This window comes from Megalopta genalis, chromosome 6 (genome assembly GCF_051020955.1).
Source record: "Megalopta genalis isolate 19385.01 chromosome 6, iyMegGena1_principal, whole genome shotgun sequence".
NCBI classification, from domain to species: Eukaryota; Metazoa; Arthropoda; class Insecta; order Hymenoptera; family Halictidae; genus Megalopta; species Megalopta genalis.
Genome location: NC_135018.1, coordinates 19,953,674 through 19,975,982, shown reverse-complemented (window position 1 = coordinate 19,975,982; position 22,309 = coordinate 19,953,674).

Below are 22,309 nucleotides of genomic sequence, written 5' to 3'. Positions count from 1 at the left end.
GGACGGCTCCTCGCCGATCTTCGCCATTAAAATTTCATCATGAAAGGAAGAAACACGTCGGCGAGCATTAACCACAGTTCATTACCGTATGCACGCGGACAATTATAGTACGCGTCCAAGGAATACCGGAGAAGCTTTCACTGGAAGATGTTCTGCCGGCTTCCGGTAGCACAGTGACACTTTTTAGTGGGACGTTACATTTGACTTTATAATGCCGCGGTGCGTCGAGCGAGCGCGCCGCGTTGTCCGGTATGCAACGGCGATCGCGAATTTTAATCGGATGCACGCGATCAAACGCGGACGACGCGTCGAACTTTCGGACGTTCGGCAATTGAGCCGTTTATTTTGAAAGTGGCATAAGTCACTTTACCGTAATGAAAAGTAATATCAGTATCCTGAGATAACAAATAGAAGTAAATCTTCTCGAAAGTTAGCATCCATATTTTGAAACGTGTTAAAACGCAAACCCTTAAATATATCGACTTCAAAACAAAGTGACTTATGCCACTTTCAAAATAAACGGCTCAAATGTCGCGCCGTTGATTCCGAATAATGCCAACAAATATTTTCTCGTCGAAATCGTTTATTAGGCAGGCGGGTAAATTATAAAAGTGCGGCGGGTAAATCATAATAATGAAAAGTCCCGAGTTCAAAATCGTCGCTCGTGAACAATTTTAGGCCACGCAGTGGGCCCACCCGAAAGCAGTAAAAAACATTGTCCGACCGAAATGATATATTAGGTCTACCGGAAAGTTCTGTCCGTTTTTGAATTGAAATATAACACAATTTTCATACATTTAATAATATTTATTGTAGAATATACTTTCCATCGTTACTTATGACTTCTTGCCAGCGTGACGGCAACTTGTAAATGCCATTTTTAAAAAATGATTTATTTTTAGAGGCGAAGAACTCGACTAGTGTTTGATTGATATCAGCTTCAAATTTTCATTCATGTGTTACAAATAAGATTGTAATTTATTCACACCTGAGATGAAAAAAGTTAGACAGTGACTCGCGACACGGCGTGATTTTTCCGGAATGCTTGACGAGATCCTTGAAAAAATTCAATTAATTATTAATGTATTAGGTCTACCGGAAAGTACTGTCCGTTCTTGAATTGAAATATAACACAATTTTCATACATTTAATAATATTTATTGTAGAATATACTTTCCATCCTTACTTATGACTTCTTGCCAGCGTGATGGCAACTTGTAAATGCCATTTTTAAAAAATGATTTATTTTTAGAGGCGAAGAACTCGACTAGTGCTTGGTTGACATCGGCTTCAGTTTTGAATTTTTTTCCTGTAAAAAGTTTTGCAAAGAGAGAAACAAGTGATAATCGGAGGGTGCTAGGTCTGGGGAGCATGGTGGATGCGACAGAATTTCCTAGTCTAGCTCTGCGATTTTCTGACGAGTCGCCAAAGCAGCATGTGGTCTGGCATTTTCATCGGTAGCCATGTTTTCACGATCGCGTCTCGCTTAATAATGACACGAGACATCTTTGTTTCAGTTTATTTAGGAGAGTACATGTGTGTAAATGCAATGATAAAGAGAGATAGTCATATATGTCTCAAATCAGCATGTGCATATGGATTGAAACTTGAAGTGAAACTATCGGACAGAACTTTCCGGTACACCTAATATTTACGACCAACCCTCTGATATTTTACGATAAGGCATCCTCTAAAACATAGAGTTGCACGCAAAACTATTCGAAAACTAGTGTATAATTTTCACTTCTATGCCATATATTTAAATAAATATACATCGAAGGGAAGGAATCCTTTATGGTATATTAAAAGTAATATAAATGCCGATATACGAGAAACATTTGATTTGGTATAAAACGTTTACCTACATAATTCAAAAAAATATCTTGGCTGGCATTATCATCGGTAGCCATGTTTTCACGATCGCGTCTCGCTTAATAACGACACGAGACATCTTTGTTTCAGTTTATTTAGGAGAGTACATGTGTGTATATAAATGCCACTTTCAAAATAAACGGCTCAATTATCGCGCGGTACGTTCTTCGGCGGGAAGGATTTGTTGTTGCTTATTACGCGTTCCTGTTGTAATATAATTGTCTTCTCGATTGACGGTATTTTGTATTCGTTCCTCGAAAACGCGTCGCGCACGCGAGACTCGATGAATAGAAAATGCCTCTTACGAAGTCGGTTTTCATCGATTTTATCGAAGCTGCTACTACCAACGTCCAAATATGTACCGATACGTACTCGCAATCGGAAAACGAGGGTTCCCGAGGTCATTTGAAGCAACTTTTTCCTTTACGAAAACTTTCTCCGAAGCATCGTTAACGAGTTATCAACGAAAAACACTGACCAATGAGAGACGTGCTCGGCTGCCGCGAGGCGGCGTACAAATTATTCATTGAACAGATAAGCTAAAATCGACAAGAAATGCTTTAAGTCCGAATAAATGCGTATCAGGTCTCGTTCTTACAGTTGTCGACAATCGGTAATTATAAAAACGAGTCGGAAAGCTCGAATAATCCTATCTCATCTACGAAAAATAGTACATTTTTCTGCGCAATCTGAGCGCAAATTGGGGAGAAATTAATTACTGTGTCGCCAGGACGCGCGTGGCAATTTTCATGGAAATCGAGGCTAAATTTGGTGGAAAACTGTTCATTAAAATGTTATCAGATGATATATTTTCGTTTCGTATCGATCGAGTTCGAACGGTGCACGTGGTTTTGATAAGAAAAAATTACAGTCAGAGGCACGTGTTTGTTGAACCAACAATAAGTCAGTCCCGCGACAGCTGCAATGCCGGCGCAATCGATTACTTAAACGGGTCCCCAAGCTACTTCGACTATCGATCGTAACATCGTTATCAACTTTTAATCATTTTCGCGCATATTTCGCTGGCTCGCGCGGTGTTGCAAGCCTTCCTGGATTAACGAATTAATTGACTCAGATGTCCCGATGACGCAGGTGTTACGAAAAGGTTATGCAATTGCCTCGAAGCGCTTCTGTTTCAATGCTGCCGGCGAACTTTCGTGGCGCGTTCGAAAGTATTCGAACACCTTTCGAACCGGACACCGTTAAAACGGACTAGTTCGCTGAACGACGCCTAAAACAATTGTCATCGAAAATCGCAATTAACTGGAACGACCAAGAAAATAAAAAGCTCAAGTCTTTGACCGTTTTTTATCCGAGCGTAGAACGAAGATTTAAAGAGAGCGTTTCGAAGGTCTCGGTGATTTATGTGCACACGCAAAATTTATGCGTTGCGAAGATCACAATTCTCCACGATTCTTCGACCGATAACAAAATCTGGGAGCGTTTACATCTTCCAATGCATCGTGCACCTTTTGCATCATTTGCATCTTCGACCTTTCGATTTTTGAAGCAACTTTTTCCTTAGCGAAAATGCAATCCGCGGCTTCGTTCGCGAGTTATTAACGAAAAACGATGACCAATGAGAGGCGAGCTCGGCTGGCGCTAGGCGGCCGAGCCAATCGGCGGAACTGGGCGTCGTCCGCTCGTTGACTCGGCCGCCTCGCGCAAGTCAAGCTCGCCGTTCATTGGTCAGCGTTTTTCGTTAATAACTCGTTAACGGTGCCTCGGAGAAAATTTTCGCAAAGGAGAAAGTTGCTTCAAATGACCTCAGGAATCCCTCATTTCCCGGAAGTATTATGATTTTGGGACCAACGCGACTTTCAGAGTCAAATCAGAGTGTAAATTACAGTAAATTCTTTCCAATTGTCCCTCAGCTTGTGAACAGCCGCTCGGCCGCCTCGCAGCGGCGAAACTCGCCTCTCAGTGGTCACTGTTGTTTCGTTAATAACTCGTTAACGATGCCTCGGAGAAAGTTTTTGTAAAGGAAAAAGTTACTTCGAATGACCTGAGGAATCATTTCCCGGGAGTATCATAATTTTAGGACACCCTGTAGAACAGTCTCCGGTCTAACCATTTAGAACGAATTAGCGGGACCCGTTCGAATCATTGACAATCACTTCGCAACGCCTTTCGTCATCTATTCGATTTACTCGCGTTGCGTTCAAGAAATATTACAAAGGCTGCTAATTCGAGTTTCTGTTACTTCACCGACGATTATTTCATCGATACGATTTCATCGACACTGCATTTCGCCGACTGTGTTCGTTCACCAACACATTCGGAGGCCCGACACAATCACCACGCCGATAATCATATCACCGATACTCGTTTGGATCGCCGGCAATTATTGTATTATACCGTCGGCGAAACACGCGGGTATCGATGAAATCGTATCGGTGAAAATAATTATCGGTGAAGTAACAATAACACGAATTAGCAGCCGTCGCAGTTTTTCAAGCTAACCACGAGTAAATCGAATAGATGACTATCGTCGACGAAAGGCGTCGACGCTACAGAGACACCATGGAATTAGATTTTTCAGACGAAAGGTTATCTAGTGTATCGCGAAGATAATAACCCGTTCGAAACAATCTCGTTTCAAATGCTATTTTACTTATTTACGTTCGCGCGCGCGCGCGCCACAGCCACCGCGTGTGACGGAAAAAACACGACCTTCCGGTTCTGAGCTCGAGACTGAACAGTGCATACACTCCGCGACAAAATGATAGGACACCGCTCGATTTTCCGAGTTTTTCCAAGAGATCTGTGATGCATTTAAATATTTCGTGTGTATGTATATACGTAAGCCATATGTGCCTTTTTTCATAACTTGTGAGAAAGCGGACACACACAGTGCAGGAAATATATATATATTCTTTTTATATATTATAATATATATATTGTATTATATTATATTAATATATTTATAATATATAATATATATACATTATATTATATATTATTATATAATATATATTATATTATAATATATATTTTTCAGGAAATATATCTGTTTGTGTGAAAAACAGGCGCGACGAAATGATAGAACGTGTCGATAAGAAATGGAAATTAAACTGAAAAACGATGTTTTATTTGAACTTTGGTTCGAATGAAGAAATCTCTGAATAGAGTACGTTCTCCTTTTTTGTTCTACGACTTCTAATAATCTCCTAGGCGAACTTTTATATAACTTTTTGACGAGCTTTCGTCAAATGGGATTTCAACCTTCCTCAATTGCGATCTTCAGCTCTTCCAAAGAATGAAACTGCTTCGCACCTTGATATAGATAACGGGTCAAACATCCCCGTATCTTTTCCTAATTCAAAATCATTTTTATAGTTTTTATAACGATAATTTAGTAAGTACTGATCCAATTAACAATGCTCAGAACGACGCACCGATCATGTTAAAGCACAATAACTTTGTGGATACTGGCTTAAATATTACAGCATGTCCTATCACCTCGTCGCAACCAGTTTTCGCATAAACAAATACATTTTTTCTGCAATACGATGTAAATAGTGGCTGCTTTTTCACAAGTTACCCAGAAAAACGCGCTGTTTACATAGCTACGTACGTACGAAATATATACAAATAAATACAATCGCAGATCGTGAAAAACTCGAAAAATCGAGGAGGTGCCCTGTCGTTTTGTCGCGGAGTGTACATCGACGATAACATTTGTTTGCTGTCTTCGTAGACGACCGGGTGGCCATAATCGACTGACAAAACTTCCATCTGCTCTCGCCTTAACCGACCCGGAAAATAATAACATATATATATACTCGAAGCAATTTCTTCGAGAAATTGAGAAGTAATCGAGATGTAATCCGGAATAATAGAAAAGCTCGGGTAGAACGCGAAAGGTAGAAAAATATCGTCGGACCTCGCTATCTCGAGATTTGATCAGAATTTTATTCATTCTCCGACTCTGCGTTCAATGCTCTGCATTTATATTATATTATATATTATATATTATATTATATTATATTATATATTATATATTATATTATATTATATTATATATTATATATTATATATTATATTATATTATATTATATTATATTATATTATATTATATTATATTATATTATATATTATATATTATATATTATATTATATTATATTATATATTATATATTATATTATATTATATATATATGTCCAGTGGATCCAAAAAGTGTTCGATCGTTTTGAAAGTTTTTTCATCGAAGAAATAAACTGGCTACATTGGTTGTAAACTGCAACATGGTTGCAGCGAATCGTCGGACAATAAACTTGAACTCGTTGCGAAGCCTTTCGAGTGTCTTTCAGAGCCTTTAGTTCCACGAACCATCATTTGTCTTTACCGGAGATAAGTTTACCTATCCAAAACGATACGAACCGAAACGACTCTACGAATTCAGAGTGGGAAAGGGGTACAGTAAATTCTCCCTAATTTGTCCTTTAGCTTGTGAACAAAAATAGACAATTTGGCAAGTGGAGATACAATTATTATTATTAACGAGCCTTGCACCTCGTTTTTATAATTATTGGCAATCGGCAACTATAATAATTATAACTATAATAATTATGACTATAATAATTATAAAACTATAATAATTATGACTATAATAATTATAAAACTATAATAATTATGACTATAATAATTATGAAACTATGATAATTATGACTATAATAATTATAAAACTATAATAATTATTAGCAATCGGCAACTATAAAAATGAGCCGCGATCGCGAATAAGACATTTCACGTTCTTCGTGACTTTTGCTCACGTTGCATCTACCCCGAAGAGACGTTCGCGTTTTTATTCAGAATTTGCAGGCATCTGACGAAGGTTCTTTGTATCAGCAACATCGTTCCGACGCGGCGTGAACGTAGAACGGCACGAGGCAGGAGACACGAAAAGATGCGATTACGTTTTTTAAAAAATATGCTACACGATAACGCGAAGCGCTTTTAAGTGTTTTTCTGACGTGATTATCGTAATTATTCTCAAACCATGACACACACCGTGGGAAGCACAACTGTGTTTTACTCGTAGAACGTTTTTTATCGTTTCAAGTAGTAAATGCAAACATTCGAGAACATTATTTTAATCATTGTACCCACCAACATGAAACAATTCAAGCGGTTTAATGCAATTTGTAAGAAAAAAGTTACACAGTTTTAAAACGTGTTGACTCGATTTTGCTGTTCACTGAGTACATTCACGTTGAATTTAGACAGCCCGATAAAAAAACAGGCTACAAATCATTGTACTCAAACAATTAGAAACGAAAAGAAGGCAAACTTCTGCATATTATTTAGTGCAACGCAATGCCAGATTGAGAAATTCCTCTTTACACTTCGAGCGTAAATTCCTTTCGAGCCTCGCGGAAACCGAGTCAATGCAACGAAATATAATAAACGCAACGAAAATACGCGGCTGTGTCCGAAACCCTGCCAACACGTTTTAACAAACTTTCGTTCCAGATACGAGAAAATCACTCCACAGATCCTGCACGACGATATAAATTCGTAAAATCGGCGCTATCGCCGGTTCAGATAACGCGATTTCGGCAGCGCGTGCAAATACTCTGCAAATGCAAATGTACTCCAATAAGGTGCCCGTGTATCCGTAAGATTATGTACATATTATCGCGCAGAAGGATCGATCCTCGATGCGGAGAAACGACGTTCACTTATCAACGCGTGCTCCCAACAGCGATCGCCGCGATTAATTACAATCTTTAATCTCGAGAGTTTACAGAATCGAAACGATAGTCGCGGAACGGCCACAAAAAAAAAACACGTAACACATAATTACGATATTTTTCTGCTAGTCGTTGTTATCCAACTAGTCGGACAGGCGGCACGAATTATCTGGGGACCGGTCTCGAACGTAATAAATACACGACGCGCGAGACGGTATTCGCGGCTCGAGCGTGAAAACATCGAACTCCGGCGCGATAACCGTTTTTCTTCCGACACCTCCGCGCGCGTTCGTAATTCGCAGAGCAGCGTCGAGAGTAATCGTGATCGCGTTCAAATTCGTCACCGTGTTCGCTTTATCTGGAAGAAGCCCGCGAGACGCTCCGCGGCGCGCTCAGGATATCGATGCAGAACAATGTCGCTGCCCACACGAGAGATCCAAGTTTCCTCTGGAGCGTGTCGGAGCAATCGATACCGTTGCCGCCGCGTCGCACTGGAAGCGATCCTTTAGGTTCGGCTGACGCCAGTTCCGACGATATATAGTCGGACGTCTCGTGGGCGTGCATAATGGTCGCATAGGATTTGTAAAGTTTCGGGTAGGAAGCACGCTTCGTAATCTACCGAGTGTCCCGAAATTATGGCATTTCCGGGGAATGTGGGATTCATGAGGTGATTTCGAGCAACTCTTTCCTTTGCGAAAATTCAATACGCGGCCTTGTTTAAGAGTTATTCGCGATAAACGGTGACCAATGAGAGATCGCGCGCGGCTGACGCCCCGCCCACGCGACCACTGCCATCGCGTCAGACGGCCAGCGCGACGCGGCATTGGCCGCTAGGGCGGAGCGCCGGCCGCACTCGCTCGCCGATTGGTCGGTGTTCTTCGTTAATAACTCGTTACTGAGTTCCCGGCGCAGCAGTCGTAAAAATAGTTAATTGTACAAATGAACGTGGAAGAAATTGATCGATAAACTGTGGAAAAACACTATATTCTATCATTTTTGTTCACATCGATTATTTTATTATTTCTATGCAAATAAAGTCTTATTCGAACAACAAATAACTACTAATTTAAATGAATTTTTTACTCGAGCAATATTTTATTCACCATACAAATTGTTATCCAGTTTTGTTATGTAATTTTCACTCGATCGGATACTTGTTCGATAACGTTAAATAAAATTTAATTCGTTAATCCTTATCTCTTATCCGTCATTCAAAGTTCATTCTCATAACGTATAATTTGATTTGGTAAAATGTTCTCCAAGTGATTTCTTCAAGAATAAACTGCAGCTCGAATAAACTGCGTGCACGATATTTGAACAATTTCGAACTGCACGTTGCTGCAGCGAATACAGCATTCTGCAGCGAATGCAGCAGTTCAATTAGTGTGCTGCTGGCCCATCAAAACCCGATAAAACACGCCTACAAAACTTCATTAAATAGTCTAGATTCTAGATCGTGCAGGCAACAAAGCTCTGTCGCATTCAATTATTCGTAATTATATTCATTATTATCGCATGAATATGTTTATCCGAGGTCAGCCTACGCAGCGGCCAACCCACGCTGTTCAGACTTTCAGGTGTCAATAATGTGGCTTCGAATACGTTTTTTCTCGAAAACAAAGCCAACCGGATATTACTCTACATTTTTACGACCACGTTATTCACGTTCTTTTTCTTCAAATTTACATAACGTACGTACACTTTTCTTGTTCTAGTTTAGTTTAGTTTACTTGTATTTTAAATTTTCCTGTTTGAACAGTGTTATTGAATAACTATACGAGTGGCAAAACAATCAATATGTTGAGAATTGGAACATTTAGCGTAATTTTGAAGAAGAAAAAATGTCCGCTGCGATAATCAAGTTTTTAAATAATTAATTGAAACATTACAGTTGTTTCTGTCCCGTGACGTCTGATCAATGAAGCCATCTACTACTCTAATTCATATAACTGTGTATACACTCCTACACGAAAATATTCGAACACTGATATAATCTTGACTTCTATGCCATATATTTAAATAAATATACATTGGAAGGAAAAATTCTATACTATTTTATATATATTCTATATATAAAATTCTATATAAATGTATATAAATGTCAAAATAGAAAAAGTTTTCGATTTAGCATAAAACGTCGCCAACATAATTTAAAAAATATTAAAAAGCGTGGAATTTTCGTGTCAAAAAAGTATTCGAACGTCTTAAATAAAGTTCAGTTGAAAAGTTACAGAAATACAAATTTTTCTTAAATTGTTATTATTGACTTGATACCTTTATTGTTTAATAATATGATTCAAGAAGTTTGTCATTTTAAAAATTATCATTTATTCATGATCGATGTCATCTTATATCTCTTTCCATGATTTGTTTATGATATCCACTTAATCTAATAAGACAAATTCCTTCAGATGGATTAACAAATTAAGAATTAAAATTATATGTTGCAACACCAAATATATTCACCATAAACAAATCACCTAGCTGTCAATTGCTATATCAGCTTTTTAATTGAGAATCACATTAGCCTGATTTCGTTCTCGATATTATTTTTACGGGTCTCTTAGGGTGTCGCGCACCCCACGCTACCTTTATGTAACCTTAACCGACGCGCCCGAGCCAGGGTTAAACGGACACCTTGTTCCAAAATCATAACGATATTTATTAACCCGAGAAAGATAACCTACGTCGCAGAGGCGCCTGCGAAGACTGTTGATTTTTGTTAATTTTTCATAGAGGTCTAGTGATTTAAGTTTAAAATTACTTAAAATATAAAAAAATATAATATAAATGCATTTTATTTTTACAATAATGCCAAACATTTAAAATGACTAGATTAACTTAAATAAATATCCATTGTTAGTATAAAATTGACGCCTTAGAAAAGCATGCGCCTCTGAAGCGTATGGTTATCTTTTACGTACGTTGTCATATGGTTATCTTTCTAGGGTTAAAGACACAGATTTACAGCCCGATCAAATTTCATCGAAATTAGCGATAACCGCGCCTGAAGCAGCCCTTGCGTCGAATACGCCAATGTCACTCGGATCGTCGAGCGCAAAATTAACCACCGAAAGCGCAACAAATATTCGCGGCGAATTCTCAATAAATCTCGTATTTCCACGATCCCCGCAATTCCTCGCCCACTAATTAAATTACTCGTCGATTAATTATCTACTACAACCCCCTCCCCTCCCCACATAGAAAACAATGCCACTCAACTGGCAAAAATTCTCTTTGCGATGCTTCGATGATTTTTCAATTAGGTTGCAAAAGTAATACCATCGAATAGGAATAAACTAGTGCGTCTGATCATGATACACCAATTCTACTGTCTCGTCTTATTACAAGCCACGCGAATTCGACGCATCTTCCAACTCGGTTTCCTCGAAAACGGAGCCTTGAATAAAAAAATGTTATTCCTCTTTCTCGACTTATATCTGCACGTAGAATCGCCGGCTGCACCACGATCTCCCGAGCACCCTGTATAATTCCAGCAATTCGCAGTCGTCGGTTTAATTCGTAGTAGTACAGTAATGTCTCCCTAATTGACGCTCAGATTGTCCATAAAAGTGGACAATTTGGGAAGAGGAGCCTTGCGAATTTGAGCCTAGCGAATGTGAGCCTTGTGAAGAGGAGCCTTGCGAATTTGAGCCTTGGGAAGAGGAGCCTTGCGAATTTGAGCCTTGCGAATTTGAGCCTTGGGAAGAGGAGCCTTGCGAATTTGAGCCTTGCGAATTTGAGCCTTGGGAAGAGGAGCCTTGCGAATTCGAGTCTTGCGACTCGTTTTTATAGTTTTTTCAACGATTCTAAAAACATAGTACAAAGCCGGAATAATCGTATCTCCTGTTCCCAAATTGTCCATTTTCACAATCTGAGCGTCGGTCAGGGAGACAATGCTGTAATTCGTACAATTTCCAACCGACACCGACCAACGTCCCTTCCAACGTCAACCAGTGAACGACAAGACACGCGAATAACGACGATTCCCAGAGCCGAGAACTTTGCAAAACGTGCACGCGAACTGCGCGTCGCGTTAACATCTTTCGAACGCGCACCGAAACGTTCGATAAAAGCGTCCGGCATCCATTCATCGATTTCCACGTAACGTATTCGCACGTTACCGACCGAACAACGGAATTCCAATCGGCAGGGACGGGACCTTGTGCGCCGGAAACAGCCTCCGCTGCCGGCACCGAGAGATCGATCGTCCGTCTCGGTTGGAAAATCGTTACTTGGACAAGAAGAATCGCCCCGGCTGGAATCGATCGCGCCGGGATCATCGGCTGGAAACGATTGCCGCGAAGAGTTGCTGCACGATGCGGTTTATCGAGCGGACGCGTTTATCCGTACACGGGAACCGTTCGGACCGTTTTTTTCCCTTCGGTTAATGACACAGGCACGACGACGAGGAACGTCGGCGCACGCTCGAAATCGTATCTATAGGCAACGCCGTGCCGCACGAGGCACGAGCCAGCGCGACTCGTATCGGAACACCGTCCGCGAGGTTACATAAGCCTTACCTGCATCAAAGGCAGCGCCTGGTTCAGCCCGACAAGCTTGATGGTCCGATGGCTCGGCGTCCGTTCATCCTTCGTCGTATCCAGCGCGACGAACTCCGGCTTCTTCTCCGGAGCGGACAGCGTCTCCGGGGCCGCGACGTTGCGATTCACTTCCTCCATGGTGGACGGACTCGCGAACGAAAACTGATCCGTTTGAACACAGAGTCTCCGTACGGTCGGACAGGCAGCCAGCGAGCCGGCTCGGTTACTCGACGATGATCGGAATCGGTTCACTCTGGGGGAGACCGGTCGCTCGTACGCGGGGGTGTATCTCTGCGGCCGGCGATCGCGAAACCCTTTCGGAACTCACACTTCCCGTCGTACTCGTCGGGACTCGTACTGGTGTCACGTGGCCGGGCGCGGGGACTGCGGGCGGAGCACACTTGCGGGCGAGCTAGGCGAAAAGGCCGGAACACGTCCGTATCGCGCACACGGCTGGCAGAGGACAGATCGACGGTCGATTACGCGCGCGTGTGTCTCTCCGACACGGTTCGAACGTGCGCTCGGGTGGACGTGAATCGAGGAAGCGAGGTCGGCGACGGCTCCGAAAAGAAGAACGGTGACGCGCGCGGGACGTGACGAGACCTGACGAGACCTGACGAGTCGAGTCGAGTCGAGACGAGACGAGACGACCGGCGGGATTCGACACTGCGAGAATCTCGTGCCGTTCCGTCCCCGGCGTGATGTCGCCCCACCCGAGTCAAGTCGAACGCCGCTAGTCGTAACTACACCCACCCCCCTCCCAACCGAGGCCAGGCCGCACGTCTGCCCGAAATCGCCCGAAAGCTGGCGGCGCGGCGTAACGTCGCGTCGCTCCGTCGCGCCGCGTCGTTCCGACGGTGCAGCGCCACCGACAACGCGGAAAATCCGAACGCCGCGCACCACGTGACACCAGCTGCTGCTGCTGCTGCTGCTGCTGCCGCGCCGGGATGCGCTCTTTTTCTTTCGAAATGTGGACCGTTTCGCGAGGCTTTCGAGCCTCGAAATTATCGAGTTAACGAGAGATTTGAAACGGTTTTGTCGACCCATGGTTTTTCCATTTGATATGACCTAATGCGTTTTATGAAATTGAGTATTGTGATTTATGGAACTGTCACGTTTTCGACAGCTCTTTAAGTATAAACAAATTTGATTAATAAAATTATTTCGAGACATAACTATTTTTATTGGCGCCTCGGAGTCGCTAATCAGGTGCAAAGGGTTGACACGTTCAGTGCCGCGTGGTTGATACTAATTTAAAAAAAAAAAAACATCTTCCCCAATAGTGTTTAAAAATTTTTTTAATATTTCACATGTAATTTTCATAATCGAATTAAGAAAACTGAACTAAACTTAAACTTCTTCAATTTATGATAATACTTCGATGCGTTTTTGCCTTTTTAAACTTAAACTAAACTAAACTAAACTTAAACTTCTTCAATTTCTGATAATACTTCGATGCGTTTTTGTCTTTTTAAACTTAAACTAAACTAAATTGAACTTAAACTTCTTCAATTTCTGATAATACTTCGATGCGTTTTTGCCTTTTCATTTTGCCAAAAGACTCAAGAAACACGTTGCAAATAAGGACGAAAAAAATATAAAAACGATGCCTCCCGAAACGATAAAATAAACTGAACTACGCTAAAACAAAATATATAAAATATAATAGAAATAATAAACTAAACTAAAAATAAACTCGACCAAATTACGAGAAAGCAATAATATAATCGACTGCAGAATCTTCAGAGTGGAGATACTGAACCAATACCTTACAATATCGACCTCATATAAGTGCTATATTGAAGCCAGTTCACAGCTCCGGCCACGTGACCTGTCTTCGGCCACCCCTTTTTTCGTGCAGAACATCGAAGGGTAGCCTTCGCCCTAAACTTCGGACAGAGGTCCTCGACCCCGCGCCCTCTGAAGCTCCGGAATAAGATCGCCCCTTCTGGGCTTCCCAATAGATTTTAGATCCTGGAGCGAGGACCCCGGCGAACACTTAATTGACTTAAATAAGTTAGCATGAGTCCTCCTTCCGTCGCCTTTACGATCGCTGTCTCCGTTTTCGGGGGCTGTGCTAGTTTCTTTTTCTCCCGTATTTCCGGTCCTTTTTCGTCGAGAACGTAAGCTGGCTAGCCTTCGGCCGTTTGTCCCTTCTTCATCATCTTCCACTTCCGCCCTTGTGTCTCCCAATCGCCTTCGTTGTCTCCCAGAGGCCATAGCCGTGGCTCAGCCTTCGTGTGTAGTGGACGTACTCCTTTGTCACCTCGATGCCGCCGTTAAAGGGAGCCACGCCGCCGCACACTATGACAACCCACACATAGAAGAAAAGCCATATACGTGTATTAGTTTAAGAGGTTTACATCCACTAAAACTGACGCTTTAATATCGAAGTGTGCAGTTCACAAGTGGAAAATTTAGATTCCAAAAAGACTAAACGACTGGACTTCGGTTGTAGAAATATCCGTTTCGCAGTTATTGCGGAGATATTTGCAATATTCGGCCAGAGAGTGGTGTCAATGTCACGAGCTAGACGACACAAGATGGCCGCCGCTAACAGTTTTTCGTAAATATCGAGAGATGTAGAGCTCGAATCGAAAATTCACAACCGAAGTCGCCGAGATAAGGCATGTACAAAGGCAGTGGAGTGTATTTTTCAGTTGATTACTTAGTTAATTAAGACATACGGTTAGTGGATCTGAATTGTATCCGAAACACCACCTCGAGCTTCCGACATTCTTCACTACTAGCGCCGGAATTAGCTCCTCCTCGTTGACCCTTCTTTCAGCAGCCCGCCTCTCTCTTACTGTCCACCTTCTCTAGCGATGAGTACTGTCCTTCTTTTCGTCACCCTTGGACTTGAGACGTAACTTGAGAGATGAAGGATGATGACAGAGCAAAACGGTTCATACATAACGCAATAAATCAACCGTAAACAACAAATACCTGAGCATTAATTTCGTATCACAAAGAAGGAAGACACTTATGGAACAATCTAACGTTTTCCTCCAGGATCTCGCTTGGCCAAATACTTTCTTCTCACGCGTCGTTTCCTTTGTTCGCTGTATCTTTCGAGAAAATCGACTCTATAATACTAATTCTGTAAATAACCCGGCGCTAAGTATGAGGTCGATACTTTTATAGCAACGATAAAATCATCATATCTCTTAAATTAATGATTCTTTTAAGTAAACTCCTTAACACACCACACACACACACACACACACACACACACACACACACACACACACACACACACACACTTCTTCTGCAAGGAAATCGAGACCTACTGCAATAAAATATATATGTTTCTATCTATAAAAAAAGAAGAAAAAGAAAAACGTTGATGACCTTCGTAAGTCATTCACGAGTTCATCTACAAAAAAGGCTATTAACGTCAGATTGTGTATCTTTTGATAGCAATAAACTCTACTTTTTTTCGCTGCGGGTAATAACAGTCGTACGAATCGAAGTGGTGATATTATCGATGCGTAATATCGTAATATTAATAAATAATGTATGAAGCCTTGAGTCACGCCGAATCAGTCGGATTCGTCAGAATAATACTTCGAATATCGGTTACATAGCATATATATATAAATAACATCATGTCACGTTCGTTTCACTTAAATTCACGTAAATTCACACGACGCAATTGCTAATAAAATCTAACGAAAGTAAATTAATTTTGAACGATTTTTCAATTTTACACGGTTTTATTAAACAATTCATCGGCGGTCAGGAAGTCGCGAGAAATATCACTTAAAAGGATCTTTTGCTATCGCAAATGCTCCTCCAACCTTGATTATACTTTCCTGTGACATTTTTTCTATCATCGATAATACGATAATGTCATCAATGATACACAGGGTGTCCCAAAATTATGGTACTTTCGGGATTTAAGGGATCGGACGATGCTCAGTTTCGCTGATTGGTTCGGCCGCCTCGCGCCAGCTGATCTCGCCTCTCATTGGTCGCTCATTGGTCGTTAATAATTCATAAACAAAGCCGTGGATTGCATTTTCGGAAAAGTTGCTTCGAACGATCTCGGGAACCCCTCGTTGCCTGTAAGTACCATAATTTTGGGACAGCTTTTATAAGTAGGCCGTAAATCTTTATTATACTTATAATTACTAAATACTTTATTATACTTTATTATACTTATTTATATACTTATTTATATACTTATTATACTTATTTATTATACTTTAAAATACTTTATTATACTTATAATTAATAAATAGTTATAATTAAAAAACGTTCGTACTCCGTGTAAAATTGCGGCTATTCATTTCCATCGTAAATACAGAAAATCCGCAGTCTAATAGTAATTAAGATAGCCAGGATGCCTGTAGTCATGAATGCGTGTACAATCGTTGTCCATAAATCTAGAGTTAAAGAGACGATCTTATGCTCGTAATAATGCATTAAGTGCCGTTACGTCACGTCGGCGTCGTGTCAATGTAACCGCTTTCGAGTTAGTTATTTATGCAACAATTGACCATGGTTGTCGGGACATTGAAGAATGAAAGTTCGACCGATGGTTTTCCTGTATCATCATCGTGTATTTTATTAATCGAACATCGCGCGGCTCGCTGTCGATTCGAACACCATAAAATCTTTTTTTATCTCTCAATGATTGCGTTGTCGTCGCGGTTTAACGCATCCGTTAAAAATATCAGATTATGAAAGGAAAGACGTTTCGTCGAACGAAAGTTTAAATAGTAAGTAGGACGAACAAAAATGAAACGTACGACTGCACAACGATATTCGAAGATTGCGTGGGCTTATATTGAAAAAAGAAGCCATGGGCAGATCTTTTGCGCAGTCGCTTGTGAGAAACGTATGGGAATTATGAGAAACAACTGTTTTTAATCACATTTGCACGTGCTACTTTAATATTTGCACTGTTTATTTTGAAAATGGTGTAAGTCCATTTTTGTAAAAAAATGAGATATCATATAACTTGTGATTCATTTCGTTTAACGTTTTTATTTATAATTAGTTATTATTTGATATCTTAAGAAGTGTCAATGCTTCATTTTGTTATATTTATATATATATATATATATCTTATGTTAAGGTTAACGATATATAAATATAATTAACGTTCGAAATGAGAAATACTACTATTTCACTTCTTGTTATTATTTATAAACAGAATTGGACTAATATAAAATATATTTTAAGTGATATTTAATTTCTTACAATTGAAATTAAACGATTTTTACAATTGACTAATTATGAGAATGATATAAGTCCATTTACAGCCTGTAAATATATATATATAGTATTTATATTATTATTATTTTTATTTATATTATTATTATTTTTATTTTTATTATTATATATTATTTATATTATTATTATTATTATTATTATTTTATATATATATTATTATATATTATTTTAGTTAAATTCGCCTAGAAAAGAATTTATATAATCAAATTACAGATTGATAAATTAGTAGAAACATTGCCAGACTTACCATAATTAATTGATATTTTTCAATTGACTAACATGCTAACCTTTAATTGTCTCCAAACAACAAAAAATGAACTTGCACCATCTTCAAAATAAACGGTCCATTCATTTGATAACGTAGGACTAATTAAAGTCGGGAAAATGTTCCAAGAATAACTCGCAATTACATGGTGTACAAACAAAACGTTAAATTTGTTCTCGCATTTAGCCACTCGATAACGTCCAGGTTATTGTTTTTGCTATCGCGTTTCGAATATAATGGTCGAATCGAATCGGATCGAATCGAGTATGGCGATGGTGTGATTAAAATCCCCTTTTTATTGTACTCTCTTATCGGATGTGTGTTTTAAAATTCCATACACGGTGAAACTCGATTACCCGGGCAGATCAAGAGCGAGTCCGAATAATAGGAAACTTACTTACAAGGAAAACCTATCGATTACACGAACCGATTGCAAGAGAACCTTCGAGAGAAAAATTATTCAACGAAAAATATTCGACTCGTATCTTTTCGCCGGCCGTCGTCGACATTGTAGGGGTGAAAAGTGCCCCAAAAAATTGCGTATGTTTTGACAATAATTCTTTAGCCATTGTCTAGTAAACTGATCGCTCTCACATCCGACAACAATTTGGACCGTTCGGCCTAATTTCTAAAAAAAGTTATTCCGTTTCAAAAGACGTATAAATAGTTTATACATTGATTATAGGAACCGACCGAGCAAAATGTAGAAACGAGCGTAGATTTTGGAGAAAATCGAGTTCGAAAATTCCTTCCAAATTGAATTTCGCCCCTTCGATAGTTACATAGCGCCAGATTTCGCCTTCATTGATCTACGCAGCAAATCGCTTTGCATATGAATTGCCTTCGATCAAGCAGACTGCGTGTAACACGTATACAGGACAATAGAGAATTCTGATATATCGGGGAGGATCGCATAATCGAGGCTCCGGCATGCTTCGAGCGTGTTAGAACGAGCCCGAATTTTGCGAGCTTGTCGACGGCCGATGATCTCGCGGGTGCCGTCGATCCGTCGTCGCGAACGGATCACCGCTTTCCAAGAATCCATCAGCTTGCGACGATTGCAAGCGCGCCGGTGCCATATGTTAGCGTGCGCAGAGCCCGTTGCTCTATTCCCGCAAAAATCGGCTAATAAAAAAGCAACTCGTCGACCTTCGATATAGTCTATACCTTCGTGGCAATTGGCTCTCCCGCGGTGTCTTTCTCTCTGCTCCTTTCCGCGGCTCTTCTGTCTCCCTCGCTCTCCCTCCCTCCCTCCCACTCGCACCCTCGTCGAACTCGCTCTCTTTCCTCTTCCGTCGGCCGCTTCGTCTCGCTTCTCTTCGCCTCTTCGCGCTCTCTCCGTTTCAGCGGCCCGTGTGTGTGTGTGTGTGTGTGCTTCGACAGTGTGCACCGTTGCCAACTTTCACGTATCATAATACACAGTGAAAGAATGTGGTTTCCCTTTCAAATTACAAAATACGGCGCGAGCTCACCGAGCGCAGCACACCTCCCTCCATTATTTGGGCCTTCCCCTTACTCCCCACCCCCGCCCCACTTTTTTGGCGATTTAACGAACTCGCGAGGAACGAGGCGGGCGTCGAAAAATTTGTCGGATCAACTTTTTCATGTTACTGTATTCTTTATTATTCGGTTCTTATTATTCTTTGTTGTTATTAATTCATATATATACTATATACTACATACTACATATTACATACTATACTATGCTATAATATACTACATACTACATACTATACTATACTATATACTACATACTAACCTATACTATATACTACATACTAACCTATACTATATACTATGTACTACATACAATACTATACTATAATATACTACATATTACATACTACATTATACTATAATATACTACATACTACATACTATACTATACTATATACTAATACTAACTAACTAACCTATACTATATACTACATACCAACCTATACTATATACTATGTACTACATACAATACTATACTATAATATACTACATATTACATACTACATTATACTATAATATACTACATACTACATACTATACTATACTATATACTAATACTAACTAACTAACTATACTATTACTAACTAATACTAGCCTATACTATATACTATGTACTACATACAATACTATACTATAATATACTATACATATTACATACTACATTATACTATAATATACTACATACTACATACTATACTATACTATATACTACATACTAAACTATACCATATACTACATAGTTTACTATACTTCATACTATACTATGCTATATTATACACTACACACTATACTATACTATATTATACATTACATACTATACTATGCTGTACTACACTATATACAACATACTATATAAATAGTACAGTACAGTCTACAGTATATTATAGTATATAGTGTACAATATAACCACTATAATAACCACTAAATTTTGACTAGGTTTAAACATTCATTTCAATCGCGGCGTAGCCGAATACAGTAATGTCTCTCTAATTGACGCTCAGCTTGTCCACAAAAATGGACAATTTAGGGAAAAGAGAAACGATTATTCGGTCCTTGCAGTTCATTTTTATAGTCACGAATTGCCAACAACTGTGAAAACGAGTTGAAAAGCTCGGATAATCGTACCTCCTCTTCCCAAATTGTCCATCTTTGTGCACAATCTGAGCGTCAGTAAGGGAGACATTACTGTAAACTCTGAATTCGACTAGAATTTTTAATACTCAAAACAGTAAAGACTACTATATTCCACTAAAACGAAGAAATTTCTAATTACAGTTTTCCATTCATCGAATTACTTCGATTTCGCGTACATCTTCGAGATCGATACTCGCGGCACTTAACGTGTTAATTATCCGAACAATCCACCTTCCGCGAGGTTTCCTTTGACACGTTTCTGTTCAGCCGGTTCCCGGCCGAACTTCGACCAACACTGGTCCAGATTGTAACGTACGATCCAATTTGTGTGCCGGCACGTATCTGTGACCCGGCCGTGATCGTTAACCTTTCGTGGAACGGCGATGCTTATCACGGGATGACATTCTTCGTTCCTGTCATTATTTATCGGTGTCGTCGGTCATTTCCGCGTCGATTACAAGGTCCCGTCCGCGTCGCCGGGATCACCGCTTGCCGGTAATTGGCCGACGGGCTTTCAACTATCCGAGTAAAATTGCGTTCTATCGACGTGTCGGTCTCGCCTTCTCCAAGGATATGCGGGGCCAACCGGCCGGCGCGACGCAACACCTGAGACTGGGGCCTTGATTAAGATATTACGTTGCCACGCATGGTCCCCGCGATCGGGCTCTCGATTTTACTGCTAAAGACAGACTTGACCTAGATATTCCGTGAAAACTGGTGGACACATTCATTCTAACTGCGAGTATCGTCTCGTCGGTACCAATTACGTTGCCGGTCGCCGCGTCGACGTCGCACAATGGGGAAGAATGATTTCTCCCTAATTCGCGCTTATTCCCTAATTCCCCGATTGCGCACCGTGCGATCCGTTTTTATAGCTGTTGATGATCGGTAGCTATAAAATAATAATAATAATAATAATAATAATAATAATAATAATCGTATCTCTTCTTCCAAAATGGCCCATTTTTGTGCGCAATCTGAGCGCGAATTAAAGAGAAATTACTGTGCAATAATTTCTCTCTAATTCTATCGTCTAATTGACTAAATCTAGCGTCTAATTGACGCTCAGATTGAGCACAAAAATTGGCAATTTGGGAGGAGGAGATGCGATTATTCGAGCCTTGCGACCCGTTTTTATAGCTGTTGACAAACGTTAACTATAAAAAAGAAATAATAATCGTATCTTCTTTTGCCAAATTGTTCATTTTTTTGTACAATCTGAGCGACAATTAGAGAGAATTTATACTGTACATGGCTTCAAAACACTGAGTGCAATCGATTGAAAAAATCCTGCGTTTGCTTCGCGAGATAATCGAATGCGTAGAATACAATATTCCGGCAACTTTTATTGTATTTTATTCGCTAACGAAGCGTTATGCTTTGTTAAAGTAGCTTTGCGTAGCGATGCCGTTTCATTCTCAACAAGTTTCTGAATCACTATTCCTCTATTAATGATTCTCCCAACACTTTTCTAGACCGTGTTTCTGTGAATAGCGATATTACAAAATTACCAATAATTCAGTGATTTATTATTATTATTATTATTATTATTACATTTCAAACAATTCATATAGAATTTTATTATACTTCCAAGCGGATTTATGTTTACGATGCGAGTAAAATTAATTGTCAATTTGTGCCTACGAGGATTTCTAAACATTTTGGATTAGATGAAATTTAAACGGAGATCCTAACTGTTGCAACGTATGAAATAATATATATATATATATATATATATATATACATTAATTACATAATTATATAATTAATTTATATTATTATATATATTATATATATAATAAATATAATAATATATAATATAAATAATATAAAATTAATTTATATAATAATATAAATTAATTTATAATAATGTAAATGACAACGGTGATGGAATAACGATTATTTTCTCGACCAAAATGTTTCTCGTTACACATAACAATTACGAGTGACGAAAAAAATCATTTCCATTGCCGATAACGATTAATCGTTAAAGGAAACTCTACTTTGATCGCTGCTAACGGTTATCGATGTGGGAAACATTAATTCTGTCGCTCGTGAT